The sequence below is a fragment of the Sodiomyces alcalophilus genome (genome assembly GCF_042370955.1).
Source record: "Sodiomyces alcalophilus JCM 7366 unplaced genomic scaffold ACRALscaffold_1, whole genome shotgun sequence".
NCBI classification, from domain to species: domain Eukaryota; kingdom Fungi; phylum Ascomycota; class Sordariomycetes; order Glomerellales; family Plectosphaerellaceae; genus Sodiomyces; species Sodiomyces alcalophilus.
Genome location: NW_027263532.1, coordinates 9,731,151 through 9,755,036, shown reverse-complemented (window position 1 = coordinate 9,755,036; position 23,886 = coordinate 9,731,151). Strand labels below are relative to the sequence as shown.

The window sequence follows — 23,886 nt, the reverse complement described above, 5'->3', positions numbered from 1 at the left end:
CGAAGAGAGGGTTAGGCTCGTCACGGGTCCGTATCTAGAGCTAAAGGGTCCCCAGGAGACGGTCGCCGGGCCTTTAGAAGGGTCGGCAGTGGTCTGATTAGGGGAACGGATAGCTATAGATAGGCAGGCGGGCCTATAGTCGGCTCTTCTGGATCGTCTAGATATCCGAAAAAAGGAAGGATAATATAAATTATAATTATAGTGGGTAACAGGTGATAGGTAATAGGTGACGATCGTGAAAGATTAGACGAAAAGCTAGCTAGATAGAGTGGGTCTATTCCGAAGACTAGCCGTATATAAGACTAGATCCCTGGGACCGAGTAGTTATATAATATCTAACGTCCTGACCCTGAACACGGGTCTGCCCCTTTATAGTGGGGATTGTCTAGAAGACATAGACACTTTGATATTCGGCCTATAATCGTGGCGTTTTAGTGGGGCTATGACAAAATTACTAAGCGCCCTAAGTAGCATACCTATTTTATATATACCTATATTATATATCTTTAGGTATTACCTATTACTTAGGCGTTTACTACCCCTTTAATTTATTTAGGGATTGTCTAGAAGACCTAGACACTTTGATATTCGGCCTATAATCGTGGCGTTTTAGTGGGGCTATAACAAAGTTAGTAAGCGCCCCAAGTACCACACCTATTATCTATGTATATCATCCAGCCTTATCACCCATCACTTAGGCGTTTACTATCTCTTATTCATTTAATCCATCTATCTGCCTTATCCTTATTGTCTTGACGCTCCTCACTAACGCATTAATTCTGCTCTTAACCTAGGTAGCTAAAAAGGCTCGGAGTTATGATCCTGCGAGTACTGCTCAAGATGTATGTACATAGGTTGTATATACGTAGGAAGTGTGGTACTTAGGGAGCTTAGCGGCTTTGTTACATACCACTAAAAAGTCACGATTATAGGCCGAATGTCAATTCGTCTAGGCCTTCTAGTCAGTCCCTTTATTTAATCCATCTACCTTGTCCTTATCGTCTTAACGCTCCTTACTAACGCATTAATTCTGCCCCTAAACTCAGCTAAAAAAATCGGAGTTCTGATCCTGCTAGTACTGTCTAAGATATATATTGTACGCAGGAGGTGTCGTACTTAGGGAGCTTGGCGCCTTTGCTATACCCTACTAAAAAGCCATGATTGTAGGCCGAATATTAATTCGTCTAGGCCTTCTAGTTAGTCCCTTATAGTATAATACTCGGATATACCCATTTATAGCCGATAATCTCGGTTACTTAAAGCCTGCCTTATACTTCGCCGCCGACTAGGATCTTAAGACTAAGGGAACTAAACTAATTAATATAGATATCTTCCGCTTTACAGATATAATAGACTAGTATACTATGTTAATATTATAATTATAATAAGTAATAATTATAATAATAATAAGTATAATATCTAGGTTAAAATAAGGGACTCTCTAGGGAGACCTCACATTTCTATAGAGAGACTTTATACATGACTTCTTCGTGGCATTTTATATGGCCATAACAAAGCCGTGAAGCTCCCCAAGTATCCTATACAATTTATATATATAGCTTAAGTAGATACCTATACTTAATATTTCCATTTAAGTTCTTCCATTTACAGGGACTTTTTTCAGATTATTCCCGCGGTGCCTGGCCATAGTACCTAATTGCTTTAGGGTATACCCCTTTTCTTCCCTGTATCAGATAACTTAAGGGCCAGTTTGAGGCTGCTTATACATTAAAAAATCACTAACTTTAGGGAGTATCGAGTAGTAGTGTATAACGTACAGTTAGGCGTGTACATAAAAAGAGGTGAGGTACTTAAGCGGCTTTATGGCTTTATTATGGCCCCAGAAAAATATCACGTGTAAGGTCTCTCTATGGAAATATAAGGTCTCCCTAGAGAGTCCCTAAAATAAATAGTATATAGTTATAGCTATATAACTAGACGTCTACTTTATAACTAACTTAACCTATACTATAATACTATACGTATTATACGTGTATATATACTTAGCTTATAATATATATTATATAAATATACTTAGTATTATATATACGATATCTTAGTTACTACTCAAGCTAATAACATAGCTTGATAACCGTCGCGTAGGCTGTTTACGTAATAGTTGCCACCCAACCTTTTAGAGTCTTTTGCTAGCCCCGGATCCAGGAAGAAATCCCGAAAGCCAGTCCTTTATATACAATTACCCACGCAGCTTCATACGCGCAAGAAGCAGTAATCCTACGGTTCTACGAATTCAACAGCTGTTTGCTTGATTTTCCTCTCTTCTGCTCTAATAGCCTACGACTTGTAGCTCAATTTATTAAAATACTAGCCTAAGTATTTAATATTACGAATCCCTCCCTCGCGTACTAGCTCGCTATTTCTTAAGCAAGGCCTTAGTATAGTTTATAAGCCTTAATAAAGGGCGACGTTTAGATTTTATTACAATAATAACCGTTACGGAATAAAAGATAGCCTTATAAAAAAGGTTCCGATTACCTTAAAAAGAAGCCGAGTATAAGCTAAGACGTAAGCGATATACCCTAAATAACGTAGTTACCCGCCGTGATATTAGTGTCTTTATAGATAAAGTCATTCGAATAGCTAAGGCGGCTAATATACCTAGAGGTAAGTATTTAGCTTTTATATAGGACCGCTTAGATACTAATCTAGTGAATACTTTTTCCCGCCCCGAACCGGAAACTATAGCGACCGACTATATAAATAGCCTAGCGAGTATAATACGGGGATAATACTAGCACTATATTAATAGAGCCCAGAAAGCGGTTAGTACCCGATAAACCCTACTATAAATCGAACGGATATCGACGTTAAAATAATCCCCCTAGGTATATTTGCCTTTTACTCGGTACCCGGATTAACATAGTAGCGTATCTCCACGCCGCTCGCCGTAGCCCGACTACTATTCTTTAATACTGGACCGTTATTTGCTATTACTAGAATATTACTCGCTAGGACTGGGATAATTCCGCCGGAACGACTATACCCTATTAGCCCTAGGAACGCTAAACCGCTATAGAAATAAACGTGGCTAACGTCTCTTAGCTAATAACGGGTCTGATTAACTAATATATAAAGATAGGAACTTTCGCTAAGAGTAATCTTAGGACCCTATAAATACTACCGCCGATAATAAGGTTTCCGATAAAGGATGTAAAAACAATAAGGAACCGGAGGACCTATATTATTTCGAAAAGCAGTCTAAGAGTGCCGAGGACCTTAAAGATAATAAAGCCGAGACCGATAAAGGTAGTGATTAACGATACTAGGTAACCGATAAACCCGGATTTATACCTAAGTACCGTGATCTTTACTAGGTATAATAAGAATATACTAGGTATAAATAACTATCAAAATCTAATAATAAGGCCCTCCGCTGCAAAAACTCTTATCCTTATTTATTTCTAATAAGGGAATAAGGCGGTTAGGACTCTTTATTAATTAAAGGCGCTTTATAGAAAATAATAGACCTCGTAGTCGGCTTATACGATTATATATATATATAAGGGTCTAAGTCCGAGTAAGCTAAGATAGCGCTCCCTTTAAAGCTTATATTAACTTAGGTGCCTTACTATGCGCTATAAGCTAGCACATTCTCCTTTACCTTCTTAGCTTATAAGTTAATTATAATAAGATAATCGTAGAGTCGTCGGCATATAGTCGGACTGATAGCCGCGCACGGACCATCGATCCGAATCTAGCTCTATACGTGCATTAAGGGATATAGTTTAATCCCTTCAGGTAAAGTCTTAATTTAAAGTCAGCGCTTAGTTAACCAATATACTATAACTACTCTGCGATTCTAAGCTATTAAGCCTTTTCTATGATATCTTTTCCTTAACTAAAGTATACAGACTTTCCTTTCATTGCATTAATACGTCTAAGAGATCTACACTTTATAACGTGGGGACCTTGGATACCCTGGGATAGGCTGTATTTACCCTATTAGCTTAAGGCCTAATACACGGCCAGCCCTAAGTCGGATGGCTATATATATGATCTTAGGTGATATCTAAGCTAGAAGCCGGTTTACTTTTTCGGCTGGATTTAATTATTCGAATAAGGTCGATATCCTTAACTCGTAAGACGCTACCCAGATTAGGTCCTACAAAGGTCTTATTATCCCGGTATATATCTTCGCAAAACGTTTACCAGTAAGACACCGACTAAAAGCCTCTAAGAAAGGTATTATCCCGCTATATTAGTATAAATACGTGCTAGTTAAGGAACGGAATATAACTTTAAATTCTATAGTATTCTAACTACATATTTAGGGTTTACTAAACTATATCCGTGAAGGGACCTCTATCCTAATCTATAATAGTAACGACTGGCCGCTATTTATTTCCCGGAGTAGTAAGCTAGGATATACGGATCCGTTCTATGCGGACGGATACTTTAGTATAGAGTAGGATAATGCTCGTGATATTCTAGTAAAGCGACTATAGGCACTTATAAAGTCTCTGAGTCCGGAAAGATAAGGCGATATCTTTAAGGTCTATTTATCTATTAACGGAAAGCTCGGTATCGCTAAAAGCCCGGATACCCTGATTAAAGTGACTCTACAAGGGGTACTATATATAACTATAAAGCCTGTTTTATATAACGCTTTACTAGGATTATCTATAATTATCCTAAGGTTTAGACCGACTAGGACGTTATCGATATAGATAAAATGGACTATATACGTGTTCCCCTGATCGATAAGTGGTATACCTAAAGGATTAGCTAGAAGCTATACCCGCTTAGCTATAAGGACCGAGCCTTCCTAGACTAGACCCCGGACGGACTTTACGACTAGGACCGTATAAAATAGACCTTAGCGCTAACGCGCTTTAGTACTCTAGTTTTTATTATATAATAAAAGGTAAAAGGTAAACGTAACGGCCGTATAGTAGTTAGCCTCTGCGCTCTAAATAAGGCTATTATCCCTAATACGTACCTGATACTACTTTAAGATAAAGTTATTAAGCGACTCCGCGGAAAAAGGTTTATTTCCGTTATTAATACCCGGGCCTTCCTCTATTAGTTCCCCGTATATAAACCGTACCGTAAGCAGTTTAGTATCGTTTACTAATAGGGATAAGAACTGCTAAAGGTTACCTTAATAGGCTTCCGTAACTTATCTGCGTAAATCTAACGCTATATAACTCAGCTCCTTCGCCCATACTAGGACTTTATTTTAATTTTTATTAATAATACCGTTATTATATTGGATACCGATAATACCTATACTAAGTATTTAAATAAAATGGTTTTACTGTTTAGTAAAAACTGGATTAGTATCTCTCCCGATAAGTCCTTTACCGGATATCCGTTAGTTTAACTACTAGGATTCGAAGTTAACGCCCTCGGGCTATCGAATACTAAAGAATATACCGAGGTTTTATAAAGCATTCGCCCTCCGACTTTTCTTTGGTCCTTAGAACGTTAGATCGGGATAATAGGGTGGCTACGCTATCCTATTCCCCGATTCTTTTATAGAATCGCTCCTTTCTAGTAATAGAAAATAACCTTTCTCGCCGAAGCGTATTAGATCGGGAAAGATAAAGGATAGGCCCGTAAAGCGTATACTAAACGTATAATATTCGAGGCTATTACTAAACAGTTAGCTATATTCTATAATATTACTAGCGCTTTTACCTTAGACACTTACCTATTTTAGTATATCCCTACTAAGATTGTCTTTATCTAGCTAGACGCCTCTACAAGGTATAGGTTCTCCGCTATACTCTTTTATCTAGCTGATATAACTAAATAGCTTACTAAAAGAACCTTTAAGAAAACCGATATTCGAGTAATACTCAATATTAATAAGGGGCTTAATACCGCCGCAGAAAAGTACTAGCCTACAGAACTTAAGGTCGCTTATTTAGTATAGGCCGCTTATAAGACCCGTACTATTATTTAGTCCGCTTATTATAACCTGACCATAGTCTTTACTGACTATAAAGCTATTATCGGTATTGAAAAGTCGATAGCTTTATTTGGTGCTAATAAAACCCAGCTAAATATAAAGTGTTGCAAACAGCGTATAACTTAATTGCGTAAAAATAAGCGATCGATCTGTTGATTCCATTTACTCTGTGGAAATCTCTGATCGTAGTGCTAAAATCCTGCCCTTATTCCTGCGGCAGGTCTAATCCCATTTTCAGGCCCAGAATAACCCATTCCGAACCTGCCTTAGGCCAGCCTATACGACACACCCCACTAACTAAATAACTATTCGGCAGTTATTTAGTTAAAGTTATTCACAGGCTTCTTCTTTTGCTATATCCCCTTTTACAACGTCTATATAGCTTCTATCGATTTTCTCTTCTAGCTCTTTTAAATACTCTAGTAAGATCTCCTTTAGCTTATTTATATAGAGACGTCCCTGTATATCTATTACTCCTACCTATTTCCTAAAGCTGATAAACTTTTCTTTAGCTAGTGCCTTCGTTAACCTATTAGCGATTATATCAGCGCTTACTATATAGCTGACTTTAATCCTTCTATACTGCTACGCCTCTCGTAACTAGCTATTATATATATCCACGTGCTGTAATCGTGTACTTAATTAAGCGATCTCCGCCGTTAGTAGGCGTATCGTTTAGCTATTATCGTATCGAATCCTTAATCATGGATTATTAAATATCATGCCTATCGCCTCTAATAACCTCTTCGTGAATATCCCTTCCTTTATACCTCATATAAGCGAGAGCAGCTCCTCCTCTATTATTAACATTATAACCATTACTTACTTATTAGCTCGCTAAGCTACTATGCCTCTATATAGGCGTATTATAAATACCTAACTACTCTTTCGATTAATTAAGTTATCCGGGAAGGACGCGCCGGTAAACACCTCGATAGACCCGCCTCTACCTAATTCCAGGGCATAAGTTTACGTGGCTAATAGATATCGGATTAAATAATAGGCTACTTCGTGATACTAATAGCTTAGGTTTATATTAAATATATAGAGTCGAGATACTATAAACGCGATATCGGGACGTGATATTACTACGGCGTATAGAACGGATCTTATCTTATACTAATAGCTTTTAATAGTGGTGGACTTTCCTGCGTACGGTAGCAGCTCTACCGGCTTTATAGAGCTTATAGGCTGATAGTTGGATACCGTTAATAATAGATATCCTACCTTCACGACATAATCGCGTTATAATAGCTATATCTTCCTTAAGGGACGGTCCCGAATAACCTTAATACTAAGGAACCACTATAGTGGCTGCCCGCCTTATAGGGCGTAGTGCTCTTGGAGGGTCGCGATAGCTTATTCTATCTTTGTCTTAAAATCTTCCTTAAAGCCGATCACTATATCGTCTACGTAGAAGAATAGGATTAGCCCACGGCGTATAAAGCAGCAGGCTCTTACGGCACTATCTTGAATCCGTCCCTTTATAGCACTTCTATGATATGCTTTTGCTATAGTAATAGAGACTCCCGTAGCCCGTATAGCGTCTTCTTTAGTAATAATAATTAACCCGGCACTGCTGTCCTGGGGGGGAACTGTATATATATATCGTATAGCAGAGGGGCGTGTATAAACGCGTTAACGACGTCGTATTATATTAAGGATAGATTAAAGCGGGCGGCGATCGCTATTAACGATCTAAAAGAGCGACCGGTAAGAGTAGCCGTATATATATCTTCTAACGAGTCCTAATACTATTAATCTCCACAGACTACTAGTCTGGCCTTATATTTTTATCAAAAGCCGTGCTTATTAAACTTATAGGTTATCACCTATATATATCTAAGTACCTAGTGCCCCTTTACCCTATCCTTCGGCACCGTGATCCACGAGCCTATCTCTTTATAACTCTTAAGGTGATCCCTTTAGGCTTATCGGAATAGGATCTTATATAGGTGGCCTTTAAGGTCTTATTGATTTCTTAGACGGGCCGGCAGTTATTTACGGTGTATTTTACGGGGTCTTTTAAGTGCCTTTCTGATTTTTAACTTTATTAGCGGCTTGCTTTAAATTACGGACTAATAGGGTATATCTTAGTGCGTTAAACACAGAGATCTAAACGCGGTTACTGGTATAGGTTTGAAATTTGGCTCTCCCCTGCTCTATAGGCATATAGCCCGTGAATATAGCGGCCGTAAGCCCTGCCTAAGGAGGGGTCTCTGGTGGAGTTAGAAGGTGACTATTATCTAGGCGTTAGTGATTAATCGTGGCCGTGGAAGAGTCTTTTTCTAGCTCCGGCCTCGTAGGCTCTATAAGCTCCTCCTACCGTTCCGGCCTCTCGGGCTCTATAAACGGTGACACCCCCCGAGCCTCGAGGCCGGCAGCCGCAGTACTTAGGAGAGGTTCGTTAACCTCGTTACCCGACTAGAGAATAGGCTCGAAGTATACTATTAGATATATCTTAGGCGATAACGGCTCGCCTTATTTAATTACGTGTATATCTAGTAGGGGGGTCTGATTAATAATATCTACTAGCTCTTCTTCAGTTAATTAACGTAAATCGTCCTTTAGGGCTTCGAGACTACCGTTAAAATAGTCTTATTTATTAAAGAGAATGTTATTTGTGCGAACGATACGATTACTCCTAAGGCCCGGGACCTAGATACGGTAAATATTAGTGAAATCGTATCCTACGAGGTAGCCGATATACGCCCGCGGCGCTAGTCGATTTTAAAGCTTTCTAGATTTTATTAGGGCCGCTCTGGTTATAGGAACGAGATTTCTCCCCTCCCCCTACGGGGAGGAGAGAAGATCTCGCCCTTCAGGCGCGGCTGCAATTTTTAGCTGGCTCCCTATACGTTAATTTTAAGTGGGCTCCTAATACAATAGATTATTAAGCGACCGTATAGCCGTAAATTGGTTATTCTTATAATTAAGTGGATTATTTTTAATGTATAGTGAGTATTTTTATCTTATGAAAATAAAGGGTATATACTAATAATCAAGCCTATCCTTTTATTATAAAGCTAAATAGTATTTTCTCCTATGTATTTTTTTAGGTTACAAGACTTAATACATTAATTAATTATTATTATTCTTAATACTAACTAATAATAATTAAATGCTTATTAATAACTTAAAGAATAATACTATTATAGTAGTAAATAAGCATAAAAATAAGTCAAATAACTCTAAAGAGGTCTTAATACTAACTGCTATTATAGAACAGCTACTTTGAACTATATATAGTCCGATTTACTTTAGCAGGTATAAGTAAGGTCCTAATATAATAAATTATTATTCGAATATATTATTATAATTAGTTTTGCTGAATAAGTAATTAGAGTATTTATAATATATAGTATATATTATTAGCTTATTAAAATTTAAAATAAAGGTCGTATACTAATAAACTTAATTTTTACCTGTAAAGCTCTTTACTATATATCTATATATATATATATATATATTTAGTCTTATTATTTTACATTATACGACTTTATCTATTAGTTAATTTTCTTTATCCTTAATATTAGTTTAAATTCATTAATCTGTTATTAATACCTTGAAAGATAATACTATTTTTATAAGTATATAAGTATAGGAAGAAGTTAAATAGTTATAATATAGTCTTATTACTACTAAATTATTATTACAGAATAACTATTCTAAAGCCTATATATACTTCCTGTCTACTTACTATACTATATTAATATTAATTGGATTAAATAGTACTAGATTTATACTGATTCGATTTTATTATTTACTGGTATAAACCTCTAATAATTACTTTATTAGTTTTTTACCGCGTTATTATATTATACTTATATATACTTTAATACTATAAGTAACTTTCTCTATTATCGTATATACATTTTTAATAATACTAATACTAAGACCTATAATAACCTATATCTACGCTATTATAAAACCAAGATATATCTATTTCTATTACTAATCCTACTTCTATTTCTAATTCAATATACTTATACTCCGCATAATAAATCAAACTTTCAGTATTAGTTTTATTATATACGTAAGCAAATTTAATAATAACTCTAATAGTTTTAAGGGGGTTTCAATACTACTTACTATTATAAAGTAGCGACTTTAGATTTCGATTAAGGTATAGACTATAGCCCGGCTATTTATACTATTACTCGTTATATAACTCGTTATATACTATCTACCCTCCCCCTATTTACTCTCCTTTTATATAGTAGCCATATATATACTATATTTATATTCCCTGTATTTATATACTATAATATCGTTCTTAGTTTAAAATTTCATTACTTATTTATAGAATATACTTCTTATTACTATTTTAGCTTTATATAGCTATCTATTATTTATAATTTGTTAGATATTTTTAACTATGTATAACATATAAATATATAGTTATATACTATAGATAATTATTATTAGTATTAGAATTCTTTTATATTTCAATCTTACTATAAGTTTAAATACTTTATTAAAGCTATATAGTTATGTATAAGATGTTTATAAGAGAATAAAGTAAATAAATACGTCTTATAGTATCTATAGCTAATTTTCTATCTTAATATATATTCTTTTACTATATACTATACTATATACTAAGTCTTATATTAGCTAATTCTAAAGTATTATATAACTAATATATATTAATTTCTTTATTACTAATCTACCTATACTGTTTATAATATAGATACTTATATATATTCTTAGAATTTACTTTATATACTTTACTATATAAATTATTATTTTACTTCCTTTTTATTAAAAATATAAAGTTTATTTATTCTTATTAATATTAATATTACCTTATTATATTTCCTTAATCCCAAAACCGCCGACCTCCCACCTGCGCTGCCACTTATAAATCGATAACCCCGAAAAAGAAGAGACTCTATCTATTAACAAACCACCTAACGCTTCTTTAGTAACTGCGGCATAGGGCCGGGAATAGAGACGGGAGTGGAGGGGCGGGCGGCTTAAAGGGGAACCTACAATATCGCGATAGGAGGGTTAAAGGAGGAAAAACAAGAAGAAGGGCGGAGGCCCTTAAAATTTTCCATTAACCTAGCTATAGCTATAGAAGGCTGCCGAATTCGGCAGGTATATATAATAAAGGCAGGAGCCCCTGCTAAAACCCCCCGCGTAAAAGGAAGATATAAATAAAACCGGCCACCCCGATATAGGGTGGATTCCTAGTACGCGGAACCGCCGCGGACTTCTTTCGGCCCCCTATATAGTATACCGTACCCTAGGCTAACTCGAAATCCCTAGCCTGCTACCTTCCTGTTAGCCACTAGACTAGAGGTATGATCCAGATATATATCGAGTCATTACTAGGACCGCTAAGGTCCCGACGCGGCACTAATCCTATTAAGGAGAGTATAGGAGTTTTTCTACCCAAACGGGTTTTTCCCTCCTATAACTAGCTAAGAAGGGCCGTATAGCCTAAGCCGGGCTCCTAGACTAGTTAGGATAGCAGAGTAAGAGAATAATAATAATATATATATATTTCCTTAATACTCTTTACTTACTTTAATAATATAATATAATTAAGTATTATATATATATATTTAGGTTATTATTAAAGTATAATATATAATTATAATTAACAGTAGATTCTTATAAAATTAAAGTATAATTCTAATAATAGTTACTAATAGGATTAGTTACGAATAGGATTATCACGAACAGGATTATTATAAACAGGATTAGTATAAACAGGACAGTATGGTAGCAAGCGTTGCGCACGTTCAGGTCGTTATCGGGGATTAAGATTTAAATAGGGGTGTGTTCCTGTACAAATAGAAGTACCTGTCCGACAAATGAAGCCAATTAAAGACTATTTATTAGGGCAGCAGGTTACTTCTATACTATGGACTACTATCTTTGCGGGCGAAAAGCAACCAAAAAGGGACATGCGCATAGTGAAGGTACCTCTTGGCGCAACCGCCTTTTACGGGTCTAGGAACAGTGAGTATAAGAAAGTCTTATAACCATAGGCCCGAAGATAATCTAGCTACGGCTTACGTTAATAAAGCACTTCGAACAGGGTCTTCTAACCAAGGCACTACTTAGGTGTTCTGTTTTATATATAAGCGGTAGATAGGACGACCTTAACCTATAAGAAATCAGATAATCGGGAGTGGATTCGTACAGCTTATGCTTTTAGTATAATAACGGCTCTAGATCTTTCGGCACCACCGTTCTATACGGGGGTCTCTGCTAAAGAGGACTCTAGTTAGTTACTAAATCCCTTAGTTAAGCCCTGTCTTTCGTGCGATTATATTAGCTCGTTATTATACTTAAGACCCGTACCCAGCGGTTAAATTAGTATTAAACCTATCGGATATATTAAGTTATAACTATATAGCTTTCGGAGGCCTTCTTCGACGTTATAACGTAATAAGTAACGAAGCCGCTATATCGATGAATAAAGAATATAATCCGTATATAGCCTTCGGTAGTTAGCTAGAAGTCCGTGAAATCGATCGCCCACCTCTCGCTGGCGTAGCTTAGAGCTGTTCGGGTCCGCCGGCTAATCTAATACGGGATCTTCGATTAGACGTAGGCGAGGTAATCCACCGTTCCTGGTCCTTTTAGTTTAACGTCCTAGAACTACTCTTCCAGTTACTTTATTATATCAGGGCTAGCGTGCCCTAGCCGAAGGTGCTATAGGTTATTATCGGCTTAGCTGGCTTTTCTTTTAATCGGTTTCCGGATTAGTAGGGTTAGACCTGGAAGAGTAGTAGCGGGGGCGTTGGTGACTAGAAAGAGCTCTATAACGGTTTAATTATAGTAGACACTTAGCTTATAGAGGATTAATTAATTGCGGCGCCGTATATAATCGTTTAGCGGCTCCTGATCCTATTAGGAACCGTTCTAATATATCTTCTTATTAGAGACTAAGTTATAGATAAAATCTTTATAGTAGGCTATGTCTTTTAACTGGAACTTAATCGGGCCGGCTATTCCTTCTATTATAATAATAACGTCTCTATATCCTTAAATCGGCACCGTTATAATACCGGCGACTATAACGTTACTAGGATGGGCCGGTCCATAATCCGAGAATCTGCTTCTATTATTAAAAACGTAGGAGGTGGTACCTAAGTCTAATATAGCGGACTACTATAAAGGATATACGGCGGCCGAGAGGGCGGCCGCCGGGGCTTCTAGCCGGCGTGACTCCGTATATAGTCACGCCTCCTCTAAGACTTCGTTATTATTATCGGTGATTTTATTATTATTATCGGTGGCTTTATTATTACCACCGACTTCTTTATTATTATCGGTAGCGGTCCTCTTCTTTTTATTTCGGGACCTAATCTTCTCTACGGCGCCTTTTAGGTCCCGGGCTATCCTAAGGGACTTCTCCACGAGCCTCCTAATAGAGTTATTGGCTTAAAAGCCCTCCGACGCTAACTCTGGGAATAGTATCTAGCAGCCCTATAGATTATAGCTATACCGGTAATACGCAGGGCACTTATCCTTATTACAAAGGGATTATCTGCGTTTAGAGCTTATACTGTTAGTTAACTTTCCTTTAGGGTAGGCGATACGGCCCCGCTAGGCTCCGCTCCGGTTAGCCCTCCCGGCCTATTATAGCCCGTTATTATCGTCATCTTTACTTAGGTTTAGGGCCGGGAACGCTATAGTTCTATGGCTTCGAGTAGGCAGCCCGTTAAGTTATTCCGCCGCTTTCTTCCCTTCCTCGATAAGGGTTATCGCCGTTACTGTTTTAAGGTCTAGCACTACTTCCTTTATATCCACCTGGCTACCTAGGGCCGGTCGTATAGCGTTAAAGAAATCGTTAATCTAAATCTCCCGGGGGTTATTATATATCCTGACGTTATAATAGTCCTAAAGCTGGTCCTGCTAATCGTTTAGCTAGGCGGCCACCTTCCTTAGGTTAATAAGCGGCTTATTCTTATAAAGGTTATAGTTCTTTTAGGAGTCCTTTATACGGGTCGCGATATAGGGCGCGGCGTCGGCTTATACTATTACAAAGATCTCTTTAGGAGTCGTGCCCTTTATTAGGGCCTTCCGTCTCTTCGCTACGATTAACTCTTCTACCTATTTAAGTATACCGTTAATACCCTTCTAATAGGTCTCGTAGTCCTCATGATCCTCTTTATATCGACGGTAGTCTTCGGTGTAGGCGGCCTTGCCTATAGCCGTTAGCTTGGAGATATTAGTAGGGTGCCCGTTTATATTAGCGATAGAGGCGTTAATATATAAAGGGACTCTCTAGGGAGACCTTATATTTCTATAGAGAAACCTCACACGTGACTTCTTCGTGGGATTTTATAGGGCTATAACAAAGCTATAAGGCCGCTTAAGTACCGCACCTCTTTTTATATACACGCCTTATACTATACTGGTCTTACACTACTACTCGATATTCCCTAGCATCAGTGATTTTTTAAGGTATAAGCAGCCTAAAACTGGCCCTTAAGTTATCTAGTATAGGGAAGGAAAGGAACACAGGAATAATAGTACTTACTAGTAGATTCGAATCGTAGCTACTAAAGCACTATAGCTAGGCAATGCGGGAATAATCTAAAAAATATCCCTGTAAATAGAAATATTAAGTATAGGTATCTACTTAAGCAATATATATAAACTTGTATTTTTTCATTTTATTTATACTTACTCTGCTATCCTTATCCTACCTAAGTAGCTAGGAGCCAGAATTATGACTATATAGTCCTTCTCTAATACCTATAGGGGGAAAACCATAGTATAAAACTTAGGGAACTGGTATAAGACTTAGATAAAAACCCCTATACTCCCCTCTTTTAAGGATTAGTGCCGCGTCGGGACTTTAATAGCCCCGGTAGTGACTCGATATATATCCGAAACTCGCGGCTTCGATACTAGGAAGCCTATAACGTTGCTAGTAGCGGCTTTAAAGCCGACTACGTGCTCGATTAACGGCGCGCGCGTGGTTGTCTCTGTTTATTTTATGCGCCTCCTGTGTGCCCTAGGGCTAACCCCTACGGGCCCACTATAGGCGACTTATATACGCTTCCTAGGGTTTAAAGCTCCTAAGCTTCCCTGCTCTTTCTATAGCTATAGGTAGAGCTAATATAGACTACGTGCCTACGCAGAACGCTTATATAATAGCGTAAGAGGCTGCCTCCGTATCGTAGAAAAGACGCCGCGTATTTTACTTATAAGGCCCGTTATTCCGACTATACCACTTGGTTATTCAGACTATAGTTCCAATCAGACCCAATCTTCCTACTACCTTATCGATCTATATCTTTAATCTTCATAATCAATCTACGTCGTCAATCTACGTCGTCAATCTACGTCGTCAATCTACGTCGTCAATCTACGTCGTCAATCTACGTCGTCAATCTACGTTATCAATCTACGTCGTTAATCTACGTCGTCAATCTACGTCGTCAATCTACGTCGTCAATCTACGTCGTCAATCTACGTCGTCAATCTACGTCGTCAATCTACGTTATCAATCTACGTCGTTAATCTACGTCGTCAATCTACGTCGTCAATCTACGTCGTCAATCTACGTCGTCAATCTACGTCGTCAATCTACGTCGTCAATCTACGTCGTTAATCTACGTCGTCAATCTATATCGTTAATCTATGTCGTTATTAATCTATGGAATAGGAGGCGGCGCGTTCGTTGTCTTATTATAGGAATAACATAGCCGTGGGCGTGGGCGTGGGCGGCGTGGATATGGACGTGGATGTGGAAGAAGAAGAGGCATTACTACTACTGCTGCTATTAGCTTCGATCGAACTGATAAGCTTATCCAGTAATATAACGCAATTAATTATCCGAGCGATTAAATTAATTAACTTATTAAAGGACGTTAGAGACCGTAGTTACGAAGTACTCGATTAGTATTCCGAAGGGTCTATCTATATACTGTATATATAAACTATAGTCGGAATAACTAAGTGGTATAGTCGGAATAACGGGTCTCTTTACTTATACGCTTAGGGACAGCGCGATACCGTCTTCTTATTTCTATAGTAGGGCGACTAACTCCCCCGTGGCACCTATTATCGACTAGCCAAGCAGGGCGGAAGGTGGGTCTAACGGGCCCCCTATTTAACCTCTATTATACGTGCTAAGGCAGATAAGGGCCCCCTAGAAGAGGATCCGAGTAGCGTAACAAAGGAAAAAGGGGTTTCTCTTTTGCGTGCGCCTCTAGCCGGATTCGAACCAACCTAGTCACCTCGACTATATGCTAGGTGTGCCACTACTATACTATAGAGGCATATGTAAATTATATAGGATACTTAGGGAGCTTTATAGCTTTATTATAGCCCTATAAAAAGTAAGGTGTAAGGTCTCTTTATAGAAATATAAGGTCTGCCTAGAGAGTCCCTATATAAACTAAAACAATCAGATCTCTTTATATATATTTTTATCTTAGTTAGTTAAGATAGTATAAAAACTTATATATATCTTAAAACTAATTTTTATTTAATCTTAATATATTAGGCTATTCTATATCTATAACTATATTATTTATTCTTATTTTCTTCTAACTCCTAATAGCCTTAGCGTATATAATATTTCAGGAATGGATATATAATATTATAAAAGAATATTATACTATGTGAATATACGTTTTATAGAACTATTAGGATTAAAGCTAAGTGGATATTATATACGTCAGGGAAAAGATATAGTGTTTAATAAAGAATAGTAATAAGACTAATTCTATAGCTACGCTATATAAATTATCATTTTAAGATTATAAATTTATACTTGAGACTATAGGACTAATAGTTCTAATTAGGGAAAGTATAATGTGATTCTATAAATAAGATAAAAAGGCAACTATTATAATACTAGATGTACGAATTTTGATAGTTTATTTAAATTAGGAAACTATTAATAACGTATAGTTCCCTAGAATATATACTATCCCGCGCTATTATTAAGCTATTCTGATTAGTATAAGTTATATTAACAGATATCTCGGCTAATATTTTAGCTTTATATTGAGTGTTTATTGTATCTAGTATTAGAATAGCTAGTTATAGGAGTATCTTAAGCTGTATTATATAGGATGTATACTATTAAATGTATTCTTATATATATATATATCTAATTATAAATATATATAGTATATTATAGCCTATTTAGGATACAGAAGACGTACTAATTTAACTAGTATATATCGTCTAATATATAGAAAAACTATACTAAGAAAAGTATAATTTTTCCCCTTATATTACAAAATTACATTAGACATTACATTATATGTAATGTAGTTTATTTTAGAAACATTACATTACATGTAATGTAATAAAATTTGTAATGTAATTTTTTTAATGCTCTGTCTACAACTTTATATATCGATTTAATCGATAAGTGGAATTAAGTCTGGTTATTACTATACTTCTTAATAAGAAGAAATAGTTAACAGTTATCACCCTACTTCTTTCTTAATCTAAAGAAGTTATTAAAATAAAGCCTTAAAATCCTTAAAAAGAAACGATATAATAATATAATAATAACTGTTTTAAAGCAAGATGCCTCTGCTTGGTTATGTACCCTATATAATACCCTAATATCTATTAGGTTAAGGAGAGTTAAGTTATAGACAGTTTAAAAGAAACGTCCTTTAAAAGAGTATTAATGCTCTAAGCCTCGCTCCTATCTTTCTTTATAAAGAAAAGAGGTAATAAAGACTTTATATCTTTAGGCCTTACTCTTATCTTCTCAATAAAAGAAAGAAGTAATAAAGACTTTATATATATCTCTTACTAAAAGAAGATAAATAAGGTTCTATATCTTGGTCTAATAAGAAATTTAATTTTTAAAAGAGATAAAAAGATTATAAATCTTATCTCTATAAATTCGGAATATATTGTAACTTTACTGGCTTAAAGACTATAACATCTAGATTATCCTAGTAATATAAGTAGTTATTTCAGTATTAGGATATTTATTCTATTTACTATATCTATCTAAAAAGTGATGGTCATTACGGAATAAATAGAAGAAGTATAAACCTTCTATTATTTATATTAAACTGGTTATAAAATTAGTTAATAAATCAAATAAAACGAAGTATTATCTTCGTGGCCTTATAATATTAAACAGAGTTACTATTTTAATAGTGAAGTTACTTTACTCCAATCCAAAAAGGCATTATTTATATCTATTATATCCTATTAATAGCAGAAGTGGATACTAGGCTTATAGTATTAAAATATCAATAAAGAGCTTATAGCCTTAAGCAACTAAGAATATAGCCTTCTTAAAAAGAACTGCTTAGATATATTTCCTTTCTAAGGCCTAGAACCCTTCCTACCTTTTATAAGGAATAAAAGACTTAATAATAATATCTTTATTTTATAACTCTTTAGATATATACTATATTTATACCTATAATGGTCATATTACACCTTATAACTATCCACGTTAAAAGTCAAAGATTTCCATATCTTAAAAAGGAATTAAGCGAAGAACGTATTAAAGAGCTAGGATTTATATATCCATAAATAGATCTAATTCTCCCTTTAAAAGGTCTAGGACTTATATATCCAATATTAGACCAGGTAGAAAACAGCAATATAGAAGCAAAGAAAAGATTTTATTGAAAGGACTTTATATTCTTAAAGCATAAAGGGTTAGGTTATTTTGCCTAAGGCCTTAGCTGTTTACTTAAAACTACGGTACTTTACTAAAGGATGAATTATATCAACAGAACAGGCTAAGAATATAAGAACTATATTGCTTAAAAACAATTGGGGGCAGCGAAGTATTCCCTTTACTAAGACGTCTTATTATGGACGTTATACTTATAACAGTCCCTTATACGCATTAACCATATAGCTTAAGTTATTTGCTATAGTTAGTAGAGTTATAAAGGTGAAGACCTGACTTTTTGTACAGGTTTAAGAAATACCTTTAGGGTAAAAGCTATTACGCTTATCCCAACTTATAGAAGTCCCCTATACGCATTAACTATATAGCTTAAGTCATAAGCTATAGTTAGTATAGTTATAAAGGGCAAGACCTGACTGTTTATATAGGTAAGAAATACCTTTAGGGTAAAAGCTATTAAGCATATCCTGTTAATTCAATTATATGGCTATAAACTGCCTTTTGAATTAAAAAGCACGATATTTAAGAGAAAATGATTTTACTGGTCTATAACGTATAGCATTATACGGACCTTAATCTCATAAAATCAGAACTACGATTTTTACGTGGCCTATAAACAGGCTGATTTAACTATACGGAGTTCGATTGCCATAAGAAATAATAACGAACTTAAAAGCGTTTATAAATAATAATCGGTTTATATTTATTATGTAATTCACCGAAAGGGTATAACACAGCGCGAAGAGTCTAATTTAATTATTCTAAATTAGGAATAACAGACTATAACTTCTCCGTAAATGTGATCCTGCAAAAGAAAAATTCCTCTATCCAAAGAAGACGAATAATAATAATAACAAAGGTTATTCAAAGGGCTATAACCTATAGCGGTCTCAGGGGCTCTAACTAAGACTTAGTCTCCTATACAAACACCCGTCGTATTGATAGGATCGTTAAGATTCCTCGATATATCTATAAATATAAGAGGTAAAAAGGTATTTGTAAATTCCAGAGACACTCTAGTTAATCCAGAAGTGGTTCTTTTAGCTTTTTATAAAAAGGGACGCCATGAGAACTTTATCTATAAGTTCTAAAAATCTGATTACGATCCAAATAGTAAGGCCTTACTATATTAATCAGAAGATACCCTTCAGAAAGTCTTTGGCACTTTATTATAGAGTATTTACTCTTAACTATCAATTATATACGAACCAGCTATCTAAAATAAAACCTATAAAAGCCCGAATAAATCATAAAGAATATAGGCTATAGAAGCTAAGATTCTAAGAAAAACTTGGAATACCTCGTATTATATATACTATCTCCTAAAGAGAATATAACGCTGCCTATACACTTAAAGGGGGGGGGGGGGGGGTAGGTCTAAAAGATATGAAAAATATGTTTATACCGGAAAGCTAATATAAGGCCCGGTAGGTTATATATGGTTTTAAAAACGGGCACTTTAGTATCTTAAGACTATAATTAATTACCTACAAAGGATATAGCTATAGGGTAAGCTATATCCTTAGAGTTTATCTTAGTTAGATACTATTCAGCTATGATCTACTGCAAACTCAATCAGCGAGTATACACAAAGCAACTAATATACGCGATACAGTATATTTATACTAAAATGGATATTAAGTTATCTATGTGGCCTAATAATCTTTATGACTATTATAAGGCTTAAAGCCGTTAATACAGGCTAAAAGACAAGATATTATTCGGGCTATAAAAGCCCGTATCACTAGCATAATTACCTGATAAAATTCCTAGTATTCTAGGAAATATAATATCGTCTAAAGTAAAGCTGCCTATAACATTATAAGTCCTGCTATAAAAAGACTTAAATAATTAGTTACATACTTATTAAAGCTTATATCCCTAACTATAAGGAGTTTTAAAGACTAGTCCAGGCTATTAAACTACTATTAATTGCGAAAAGAAAGTATAAGCCTATACTACCCAAAGCTATAGTAGTCTATAACTAAAGTCTTTAACGGCATATACTCCTATTACTACTCAAAAGAATACTTTATTTTCATTTATAGAAAAAGTATATAAGGCCGATATAAGATATATTAACAGGAAATAGGTGCCTTACTTTACCTAGTACTACATAATAGACTAATATCAGTCTATACGGTATGTATATACTAGGTATTAAAATGACCCATTAAGAAGACTACCTTATGGCTTTAAAAAGAGGGCCAAGGCAAAATGCTATCCTGATATAGTCTGTATAAGACGTATATATATATTCAGTTACTGCCTAAGAAGTTCTTAATATCTATACTTAAGAGGATCCTATTTCAGATTCCGGTACAGAAAAGCCAATTAACCCTCTATTAGCTTATAAGATAACGAGGGGGCTAACAGATTTACTTATAATCCCTAAAAATCATAGAGATATTAACAGATAATATAATCGCTACTAGTATTTATATTGCAATAGGAATATAATAACTGTATATTTAATACAGTATTATTAGTATAACCAGGGCTCTTAATTATATAACAGAAGACTATAACTGGTATATAAGTATTTCTAACTAAACTCGCAGAGTTATAAGCGTTAATTAATAACTTATGTCATTAAATCAAAAAGGCTAGTATTATAGGGGTAGTGGGTTTTTCATCTTTCTAGGTTTTCTCACTATATGGATTTTCAAGCTTTTTTTCTATCATAAAAAGCTCAGTGGGTTTTTCACTATATTATTTTCCCACATTCTAACCTAGAAGGTTTTTACCTAAATTATGGGGTTTTTACCTAGGTGTAAGGATTTTCAAACTTTTTGCCTATCTTAAAAGGTCCTAGGATCTCTTGCTTAGATTATAAGAGAGCTACTTCAGAAATAGGTTTCTTACCTATATAGTGTTTTTCTATAGGTTTTCCTACTATTATACTTAGGGTATTTTCTCCCTATTATAAGGGTTTTTGCCCAAGTTAAAGAATTATCTGCCTTTTACGGAGAACTTTTTAAATCAAAAAGGGGTTTTTAAATACTTTCTATAGTATGCATAACATGCTATGGACTTATTTTTTATATAAAAGAAAGAAAGTAGAAAAGAAGAGGCTTAATTTAATACCTTTTTTAGCAGCTATTAATTTACCAATAACTGCTATCTAAGCTAGATTGTCTAGCTTACGAGGGGGTGTTTATATCTGCTATTAATAACCATTATATAGTTATAGGCAGACGAATAAGGAGCATAAAGATATATATATCTTTATACTAACCTATGTATATTCATAATATTAATAAAGCATTTATGGCTTGATTATTAATATATAAAGTTAGTAATATGAAATACGAAAGAGAAGATAAGAGTCTATTGCGTAACGCAACGCAGTTTACTGCGTAATGCAGAAAGCTTATATTAAGTCTACTGCGTAATACGGTGTCCTTCTGTTCTTTATTCCTTTTTCTATATATATCCGCTTCTTCCCTCTCTCTTCCTCTCTTTGTTTTTTTCTAAGCTAGTTAATATATTTACTATATTCTTAACATACACGAAAGTTATCTACGATAACTATTATATCCTCTTGGATTATCTCGAAACATTAACAATTACTACTCCTAAATAATAATATAGACTAGGAAGGTATTATAATGGATATGGCCCGCCGAATATTCGTTTATCGGCCGATTTTTATTATAGACCCCGAGCTATGGGCTCGCGAGGTCGTTAAGAAATAAGCGAAGGCGTATATAATATATATCGCTATTACTATTGGTATTATACTAGGTATACTAGATATAACTATTCTGTCTATAAATAACGATAAGGTGATATACGGACTAGTTAATGAACTACTACTGGAAGTCGCCGACTATTAGGATATATTGTCGGAATAGGCCGCGAAGGAGGCGCCCTTATGAAAGGATACTAAATAGACGATCAACTCATACGACGCGAAGGAACCGCTATTGGGGCCGTTATATCCCCTATCTTAAGCTTAGCTAGAGGAGCTAAAGAAGTATATCGCGGAAGGGATAACGAGCGGTTATATTTAATAGTCGATAAGCCCTATAGGCTTACCGGTATTATTTATACCTGAAAAGACTAATAGCCTATAACTTTATATTAATTACCGAGGTTTAAACGCTGTAATAATTAAGAATAGGTACCCTCTACCCTTAGTCGGCGAGCTATTAGATAGGCTCGCTAGGGTAAAGTGCTTTTTGAATGTGGAGATCTAAGATACCTATTATTATAGGATTCAGATTAAGAACGAGGACTATTAAAAGACGGCGTTTAGAGTACGGTACGGCTCCTATAAGTATACGGCTATAGTATTCGGGCTAATAAATACTCCGGCTACCTTTTAGGTATATATTGACTAAGCGCTTATTAGTTTAATGGATATATATTAAAATGCTTACCTTAATAATATCCTTATATATTCTATATCGATGGAATAGTATATAAAGGATCTAAAAACGGTCTTAGATTGGCTTTATAGGGCGTAGCTATACGCGATACTATTAAAGTAGGAATTTTATTATAAGTAAGTGGATTTTTTAGAGTTTATAGAAACCGGCGAGAGTATCGCGATAGATCGAGACGCGTATATATAGTCGCTGAATAGCTAGCGCCCGAGTTATTCCATAATATCTAAGTCTTTCTTAGTTTTACTAATTTATATAGATGATTTATTAAGGGGTACTCGAAGGTTATAACGCTATTAACTATGCCTTTAAAAGACAGTTAAGCGGGTAAGAAGAAAGGGCCGTTTAAGTTCCTTAAGAACCCTAACCGGCGATTAAGTGGTTAAAGGTCGCCTTCGGGTCGGCGATTATTCTATAGTATTAGAATCTGATATTCGATATAAGGGTCGAGACAGACGCCTTAAATAAGACTTTTTCCGGAATTCTAAGTTATAAATATAAGATAGAATAGCGACTAGTCGCTTATTTCTCGCGGAAGCTTTCCGAGATAAAGTAATGATAGGGTATATAGTAATAGGAACTACTATCTGTAATAGAGAGCCTTTAAGTATTAGCGTTATTATCTCGAAGGTATAGGATAAGCGTTTATAATACTAATAGACTATTAGGGGCTAAAGGGCGTGCTGAACGCGCCGGCGTAGGACCTTCGCGGAAGGCTCGCTAGATAGGTATACTGATTATCGTTATTCAACTTCGAGGTTTAATACTGCTTTGGTAACATAAACCCGGTAAATAGCTTATTAAGATAGCCGGATTATATAGTGGACGAGAAGCTATATAATAATATACTTCCTACCTTATCGTAAAGAATATAATTAGTTAGCGACCTCCTAATAAGTGTTTATTAATAGATCGCGAGTATTTACATTACCCTAGTAAGTAATACGGTAAAGATC

General features: G+C 35.3%; 1 non-coding gene across 1 annotated transcript; it reads right to left on the bottom strand.

Annotated features, from left to right (window-relative positions):
* Positions 1-16,116: 16,116 nt before the first annotated feature.
* Positions 16,117-16,191, bottom strand: ACRALDRAFT_t38. The gene has a single exon. It is a non-coding gene; the product is annotated as a tRNA-OTHER (tRNA).
* Between the last annotated feature and the right edge of the window lie 7,695 nt (positions 16,192-23,886).